We start from the raw sequence: 8,662 nt of genomic DNA on the forward strand, positions 1-8,662 counted from the left end.
TCCAGGGGGTTGCCCAAAGTCTTTAGCTCAGGCTAGTGGCTTAAAACAACTTTCTATAGCAGTGGCCAGGTGGGAAAGTGCCTGGATCCCTGCTTCTGCGTTCCATGGGGTTTGGTATTCTGGGGGCTGTGCAAAGTCTCTACTACTTTAAACAGCATTCTCTCCCTAAATTGTTTATATTCATTTAATTTTATTTGTGGCAACTGACCAGGCTTTGGGACATCCCAGTCTGACTTGGGAAAGGAGGTGGGTGGCCAGAGCCCTGTTTCTGGGCTCCCACAGTGCTGGAAGTTCTAGGGGCCTGCCAAAGGTGTCCACTTCAATTGCTAAGAATGAAATTAAATTGACTAGTGGCTTGGGCAAAAGTGTTGTTTAAAAGCTGAAGAGACCTTGGACAGCCCCCTGGAAGTGCAGCAGCAGCAATATCCCCTTTATCCGTCTAGCTACCTTTCCCCTCTTCCCCCAGCCCAAATGAGTCTGGGGTGTTCCAAAGCCTGGTCAGTTGCCTCCAATGCAATAAAACTAATATGCGGCTTGGTGGAAAGTGTTGCTTAAAAGCTGAAGAGACATTGGGCAGTCTCCAGAGCACCCAGAACTTCACGAATCTAGAAGCAAGGTTATCCCCTCTATGTACCTGACCACCACCCTCAATCCAAATCAGCCTGAGATGATGCAGACTGGGTCAAGTGCAGGGAGTATGGGTTGGGGCAGTCAAGTTCTGGCTGTATGCCAAGTAGTCAATTGGCATGCAGGGGGTGGGAGGAGGAGCAGTACAGAGTTGAGATCTCAGAGGCTTTGGCGTAGGCAAAGGCTAAGTCTGTGGAGGTGCAATGACACTGACTCCCTTGGCATTGCTGTGGCAACACAACTCTACAGGTTTCCTTGATCAACACCACCCCCATTCAGAAGAGAGGTGTGAGGGCAAGGTTCAGTAGCCACTTAATGAAGCTTGACTAGTCAGCAGTAATGAAACTGTGGAATCATTGCTGGATTGGAAAGGTGGCTAGGTTCTGAGCATGGCTATTCCCTCTCCAGGCCCCTAAGATAGTTTTGCTCCAGTATTTAGTAATGAGTATCACTACTCCTCCATTGTTTCTTGCAGTTATTAAAATTATTTATTTCCTAAATCACATGCCTCTGCTAATAGAAACTATCTGTTAATCTGTTTATTGCAACTGAACTGGTTAAAATCAGACACAGGCTCTTCATTAGTCAGACAGAAGGAGGAGTTTAGTACTTCAATGTTAAGTAAGCTCTATGGGCATCTTTACATGTGTTCCAGGGGTAGAGGAGGTGGGGTGGCTCTTGGGAGCCACTCTAATTAGAGTGTCTGTAGTGTCTTGTGTATTCAGTGTCCTATGCTTCAAAATGGTGGCGGAAGCATCATTTTGAAACATGGGGTTGCTGAATACATGAGATACCAAGGCTGCTGGAGCATGCTAATTAGCATGATCCAGCAGACTCTATTAATTGCTGTAATTACAGCATGTCAGAGTAGGTGTCCCGCATATTTACAGGCACCCTATGATTAGGCAGTAGAACAGGAAGAGGAGAGGTGTGCTGAGGAAGACAGGGCTTTGGCTTGGGTTTTGAAAATTACAGAATTCAGATCTATGTTCCTTTTTATCTGAAATGCTTCCAGTGAACCTGGAGGATTTGTTGGTGGGATGGTTCTGCAAAATCAGGAGTGGCTCCAGTTTGCATTCCCTTTGATCAAAACCACCAGTTTGGATGGTTCAGTTCAAAGACTCCAGTTTTCCTTCACCTTGTATTTAGTGTTACAGCAATGTCAGATTTCATATCCCAAGTATACACAAGTAGGGTTGCATGCGATATTTTGGTAAAGGAAACTTTACTGTTTGACTTAGGGTGTAAATGTTTAAAGGAGGAAAAGATCTCACTTTCACTGGGGTGACATCCAATAGATAGACCCGAAGAAAAGACAGCACAGAGAAAAAAGTGGACTGAACATAAAGCGGAGCAAATTGTGTCTTATGTCTGTATGAACATAATGGCATCTTATGTCTCTGCTGTCTCCCTGCTAAAACAGGACTGTCACTGAGAAACAGGCCCCACACACTCACTCACACTCTAGAAGAGCCCAACAGTTAAGAAGCTTAGACGATATTCTCATCTCATGCTGGGGCACAAACTCAGAACCTCTCTAAGGGGCCTATACAGCTTGGCCATGTGCTGAATGGGAATGGGGGTGTGGAGCTAGTTTCTTGAGAGGGTTCCTGGTTTGGCAGTGAAGGCCATATAAACATGGCCTTCAGATACAGGCAAGAAAATGCTCTCAGAAAGACATAGAAATGTCCACTGTATAAATATAATCAAATAATGCATAAAAGCCAGGAATAAATGGATTCTTTGAGAAAGCAGATGAAGTATACTTTCAAGATGGAAATCTGAAGGTATTGTATATGAAACTTCTGGCCTTGAGGGAGCAGGGAATTGAACCCTTTTCATTAACCTAATCAGGATTACTGTTACCCTGGTTTTCTGGTCAATACCAACCTGTTTAGTATGGGTGAAACCTTGTAAAATGTAATTTTCTGGTATGCACTTAATGGTTGTCTGATTACCCAAGGCCTTTCTTTTTCTAAATTTCCATTTTTTTGTCTTTTCCATTCCAAACAATGACATATTTTTTGATGTCTTTAGCATTAATTATTACCTATTAAAAAGGGCATTTTCTGTCTTTCCCATTGTTTATTCAGGATAGGAGACAATAGTCAGCTACTGTACTCATTTCTTGCCTTAGAACAGGGGCAAGCAATTATTTCAGGCAGAGGGATGCTTTCCGCGTTTTGGCAAGCTGTCGAGAGCTGCCCGGGTAGCCTTGCCCCTTGACCGGTGCCCCCACCCCCTGGTTGCTATCTTGGGACCAGAAGTCCCAGCCCCTAAACTCCAACCTTTGCCATCAGAAGTCCCTCCCCTTGCCCCCAGAAATACTCCTTTCAGCAAGGGGTTTTACCATCTCAGAACCAGAAAAATAGCAAATTATATTTTAAAAATTGAACATCTACAGCATTCATTAATTTGATTTCAAAAAATGTTTTTGTTCTGATTTACATGTGTTTGTGTAGTGTACACGGAGGTGATTATACAACTGCTTAAAATGAAATCTTGCTCTTGGATACTGTGGAGGGGTGGAGGGCGTTGGGGGTGGATAGGTTTGTGGGAGGCTGTGAGTATATGGCTATGTGGGGTGTGGGAGTGTGGATGTATGTGTGGGGGTTTTGTGAGGGCTGGATAGGTGGGGGGTGGGTGTGGGGTGAGGGAACATGTGGATGTGTGTGTGGTTATGTGCAGCGTGGGTGGGTATGGGTTGTGGGGGGCTGTCTGTGAGGGGGGAGGCTGGCTGGGGTGTGTGAGCGGGTGTGGGGGTCTGTGTGTATGGCAGGTGAGGGGTGTGTGGGTGCATGTGTATGGTGGGGTGTGCTTGTGGGACTTGTCCTATAAACCCCCCCACACACACACAGAGTGTGGCTCCCTCACTACATACACACCACACACACACACTGTGCCTTCCTCACTACACACACACACATCCCTCCCGCTCCTGGCCCCAGGGTACCGGTGCATCCCTGTGCTCCCACTGTCCAGCGATGCAGCCCGGAGTCACATGGTGCTGGAGCTGGTGTGCAAGGAATCAGCAAAAGCTGGAGCAGGCAAAGGTTTTCTGTCGGGGGTTGGAGGTGTGAGGGAGATGGGAGAGTGGGGCCAGGCCGGCCTTTCTCTTGAGTCCTGCTGGCTCCCCCTGGGTTCTACTGCCCCTGGATCATGTCATCTTTGACAGGCAGCCAGAAGCAGATAAATATTAATTTTCTAAACCTTTTAGGTGTGCTGCAGACCAGACAGTATGGCCTGGTGGGCCATATACAACCCATAGGCCATATTTTGCCCACCTCTGTCTTTGAATGTTAAATTATAATTTTCAGTAGCTCACTTAATAGATCAATAGTAGAACATTCATGTACTATCATGGGCGTATTTTCATTTTCTTGGAAAATCTATAAAACACTTTATTCCATGTGAATTCTTGGTTTACTACAGCTTCTACTTCCAGTTCAAAAGCATTAGGAGGCTATCTCAGAATCTGTGTATGTCAGACGAGATATGACCACAGACATTTATTTATCCCCTCAAAGATTTATTCATTTTGTAGAACAGAATGTTGGGGATTATTATTTTAATGTGTCAGGTAGAACAGTTATGTAGGAGATACTAGGGACAGAACTTCTGTCATCCTGGATCTGCTTCTCTCTCTTTTATTTTTATGAATTTTTTACACTTTTATTTCCATTCTGGTTCATTTGTCCACCTGATTTTCCCTAACCTTGCAACAGGACTCTTTTGGATGTGCAAAAGAAGAAATTAAATTAATTTTATTTTTCATATGGTTCTCCATGTTTTCATCCAAAAGCAGAGGAAGCAAGTATACAAAAGAGACTGTTTTAATGTTTTTGATCAAACCACTGCTTAGAAAGAATTATACATCTTGAAAGAGAGAGAGAGAGACTCGTGTCACCAGTTTTAATTTCTTATATCTTTTGGATTGTGCAGTTTTGACACCAGCTAAATCTTTGAAAACTTTGGGGGGTTGCTTTTGCCACTGAAAAGATTTATACAAAACATTTCTAAGGGTGATAACAGCATCATTGGTTCATGTTTAATTAAAAAGTGTGATGGGGAAATGGCATATCTAAAGCATCCCCTTCTGCAAAGCATAACTTAAGCCAGGGTTTACTCTTGTCCATGTCCATATACGAGGCTTTCATTAGAATGAGTGTGACCCTCACATACGTAGCTGCGGGCAGAATTTGTCTGTTAGTATGCCTTACAGAGAGAAAAAAAGAAAGATCAGTTATTTGCATCTCTTCCCTGGAGATATTCCTGGAGGTCTGGAATAGTATGTTTCAATAGTATATCTATAGAACAACATTCCTGTATTGATTTTTCACTTTATTTGTTTTTCTTCATAGCTTTTTTATTGATACGATTATATGGTTTTGATTCCACCTTCAGCCACGTACTCTCTTTCTTCTTGTAGGTGCTAATTTGCATAGTAACTTAAACATGAGCTGGTTAATAACAAATATTTGGCTATTCCATGAATTTTAAATTGTCTTTACCAACACAGGGGGGAGTTTTTATTTTGCTTAAACTTTGCATCTCTTCTGAGTTTTAAAACTATGGTCTGTAAACTTAAAAAAGGGGGATTTTTAGATTTCTCCTTTTGGATAAGTATTTTACATTTGCTTGAATAAATATTTTACTATGGAAGGAATCTGATTAAAAGGAAGTACCCTACCACCAACACTATTAACTTCCCAAGAACATTAAGGTATTAAAAATACACAGCCAATAAACCAACCAGCACATCTAGTTAGTTTCTACTAATCCTAAAAACATTTCTTTTAGCTCCAAGAAACCCACACATTATATTAAAACCCCCTCAGCTGTCATGCTAGTGTGGCAGAATTTAGTTCTTTTCTGAAGAGCTTCCTTGTCCCATGAGTATAAAGACAATAGTACACTATATAGCGAGCCAATAAATCAATTAGCTTTAACAGCCGGCGTTCAGGAAATGCATTTATTCTCTTCAATGAAAACACAGTTTTTACTTGTAGCCATACTTCATACTGTTAAGGTCAATTTTTCATGTGGAAATTAAATCCAGTGGCTGAAAAACTGCTTATAAATTTCATAAAGTAAAGAAGAAATGTCCCAACTAATGTAGGATCACAAGTTTGTTTTATTTGTAATTATCCATCTTTAGAGTAATTGAGATTCTAAACAGCAGCTAATAGCCTAGGTTTCTCAAATTACTACTGCCTGTAACTACCTTGCCAAATATCAGTGAGCTTTTCAATTGCAACACAACTACTAGAGCCTGGGTCATTTTAGAGCAATTAATTGAAAGAGGTGATTAATAGCTTAATAATGGGTTGTTCTGTGTTTAAAAAGTACAGGGAACATGTGCAAGAGAAGAATGTGTAATTTTGTATCCCTAAAACATAATCTAATTGAAAAATCAGTATTTAGTCTTCTTACTGCTACTAAAGTATATTAGGAACCTTGTTTGATCTATTCTGAGATGTGTAAATTTGTATATCTAATTAACTCCTTCCATACTGCCTTAGTGATTTCACAAAGCATAAGGTTTCTTATGGCACTAAGCACCAGAGAGCAAATAATACTTAACACAAATATAGTGCATTACCTCCTTGAAAGAAAATAATTATTCAACACCCTTGAGAAGTATTATTAACCCATTTTGCAAATGGGTTAAAGTAAATTACCCAAGGCCACACAAGTCAGTGGCAGAGAGGAGTTAGAAATCCCAGTCCTGCTTCATTTCTCCAGATACTACTACCTGGCAATCTTTAGAGTAACACAAAAATGTATGGTCTATTTCTTAAGGGAATATATGGATGTTGGTGTTTTCAGTGTGAGGGTTATTATCATACGACAGTAGAGCTGGAAGGGATGTTGTGAGGTCAGCTAGCCCAGCCAAGGCAGGGACATCCCTGACTAAAGCTCTTCTTCAGCTATCCCCTGGTATGAGGATGATGTCTGCCGGGGGGAGGCAGGGTTATTGATGTGTTTAAGACAGCTGAAGAGTCTAATCCATACTGTACAAGTTTTTCCACAAATATGACAGGTGGTGCCAGGAAGTGGATGGGGGATGGGGGGCACAGCTGTGCTGGTGCTGCCATTGAGACCAGCCAGCATGTCCCAGTTTTTAAGGTTGGCCATTCTTCTTAAGGTGTGTTTTCAGGGTGTGCTTGTAGGGCTTCCTCTCTCCTCTGAGGGTCCTCCTACCATGACTGAGTTGACAGAAGAGGACTTGCTTTGGGAGATGATTGTCAGCCATCTGCACATAGTGGCCAGCCCAGCAGAGTTGATGTTTCATGATCTTTGCCTCGATGCTAGTTATGTCAGCTGCAGAGATAATGCTGGCATTGGTGCAGTTGTCTTTCCATCTAATGTGAAGGATCTTCCTGAGGGAACACTGATGGAACCATTCTAGGCACTTAGGATGGCTTTGCTATGTCACCCATGTCTCACAACACTGCATTATAGACCAGGATCTTAGTTTCCTCCTGCAGATCTCAGCCAACAAAGACACAGCAAAGCAGCTTTCCAAAGGATATGCTAGCACAACAAATCCTATGTTCAATTGCTACATCAGGACTGACTGACTGGGAGAGGTGACTGCAAAGGTATGGGAAATGCTCAACGTTTTCCAGGGATTTTCCCCCAGTGGTAACGTGTGGGGGAAGGGGTCTGCTTGTGCTGTGGCAGGCTGATAGAGCACTTTGCTCTTTCCAATATTAAGGGAGAGTCTCAGGCTATGATCAGCACCTGAAAAAAGGTCAAGGGTGGACTGCAGATTGGTCTCAGTGTGTGGGAGGATAACACAGTCATCAGCATACCAAAGGTCAATGTTGCCAGTCTTGGTAACTTTCGTTTTTCTGTGAAGGTGCTGCAGGTTGAAAAGCTGACCATCCGTTCAACACTCAACCCCAAATCCAGGAGGAAGGCAGTCATGGATGAAAATCACAATCAAAGCAAGATAGGTGGAGAAAAGGGTTAGGGTGATGCCTTGCTTGACACTAGTACAGCTGGTAAATGGGTCTGTCTCTGATCCATTGCAAAGGACTACGGCAGTCATCCCGTCATGGAATACCCTTAAGACGCATGAAGTAGCTTGAAAACTTCCAAGGATGGAGATTCCACCACTTCTCCAAGTATCTTGTTTCAATGCTTGACCATCCTCATAGTCAGAAAGTAGTTCCTAATTCCAACCTAAATTTCTGCTGCTAAAGGTTGAGGGTATTAATTTTAGTCCTGACCCTTATGGCCACAGATAAAAGCATCCTCTCTGTAATCATCTTTCAAGTATTTAAAGGCTCTTATCAAGTCCACTCTCAGTTTTCTCTTTTTCAGGTAAAGTAACCCTAGTTCTTTCAGCCTTTCCTCATAAGTCTTGCTTCCCAGGCCCCTAATCATCTTTGTTGCTCTGTGCTTGACTCTTGTCCATATGATTCTTGAAGCATGGAGCCCAAACTGGACACAGTACTCCAGGTGAAGCCTCACCAATGCTGAATCAAGTGAAGAATTACTTCCCTTGATTTGCTATGTGATATTCCTGTTAAAACAACCCAATATGCTTTTTCCTTTTTTATAAAAAAAAAATAAGTTAATATAGAAGTGTATTTAATGGGTTGCCTGGTATCTAAATATAGAAAAATCTTGTTGATTATTGTATAAACTAAGGGCTGTATCAGTCAGGAATGGCAGAAGAACATTTGATCAAAACTACTAAGCACTGAACGAGCATGTGGGAGTGTGTGTGGTTATGTAGGGTGAAGGTGGGTATGGGTTGTGGGAGGCTGTGTCAGGGGGGAGGGTGGCTGGGGTGTTTGAGGGGGCATGGGGGTCTATGTGTATGGCAGTGCAAGGGGGGGGTGGGTCCATGTGTATGGTGGGGTGTGCTTGTGGGACTTGCCCTATAAACCTACATGCATACACTGTGCCTCCCTCACTACACACACCTGTTGTGGTCTTTTCCTCACTCTTGGCTGGCATAGAGGAACTCTTGCTGTCAGATTTGCCCTTTCCCTGACTTCCACCTTTCCATTAGAGGCAA

The sequence above is a fragment of the Gavialis gangeticus genome, unplaced genomic scaffold, assembly GCF_001723915.1.
Source record: "Gavialis gangeticus isolate Ggan-Ray unplaced genomic scaffold, GavGan_comp1, whole genome shotgun sequence".
Taxonomy (NCBI): Eukaryota; Metazoa; Chordata; order Crocodylia; family Gavialidae; genus Gavialis; species Gavialis gangeticus.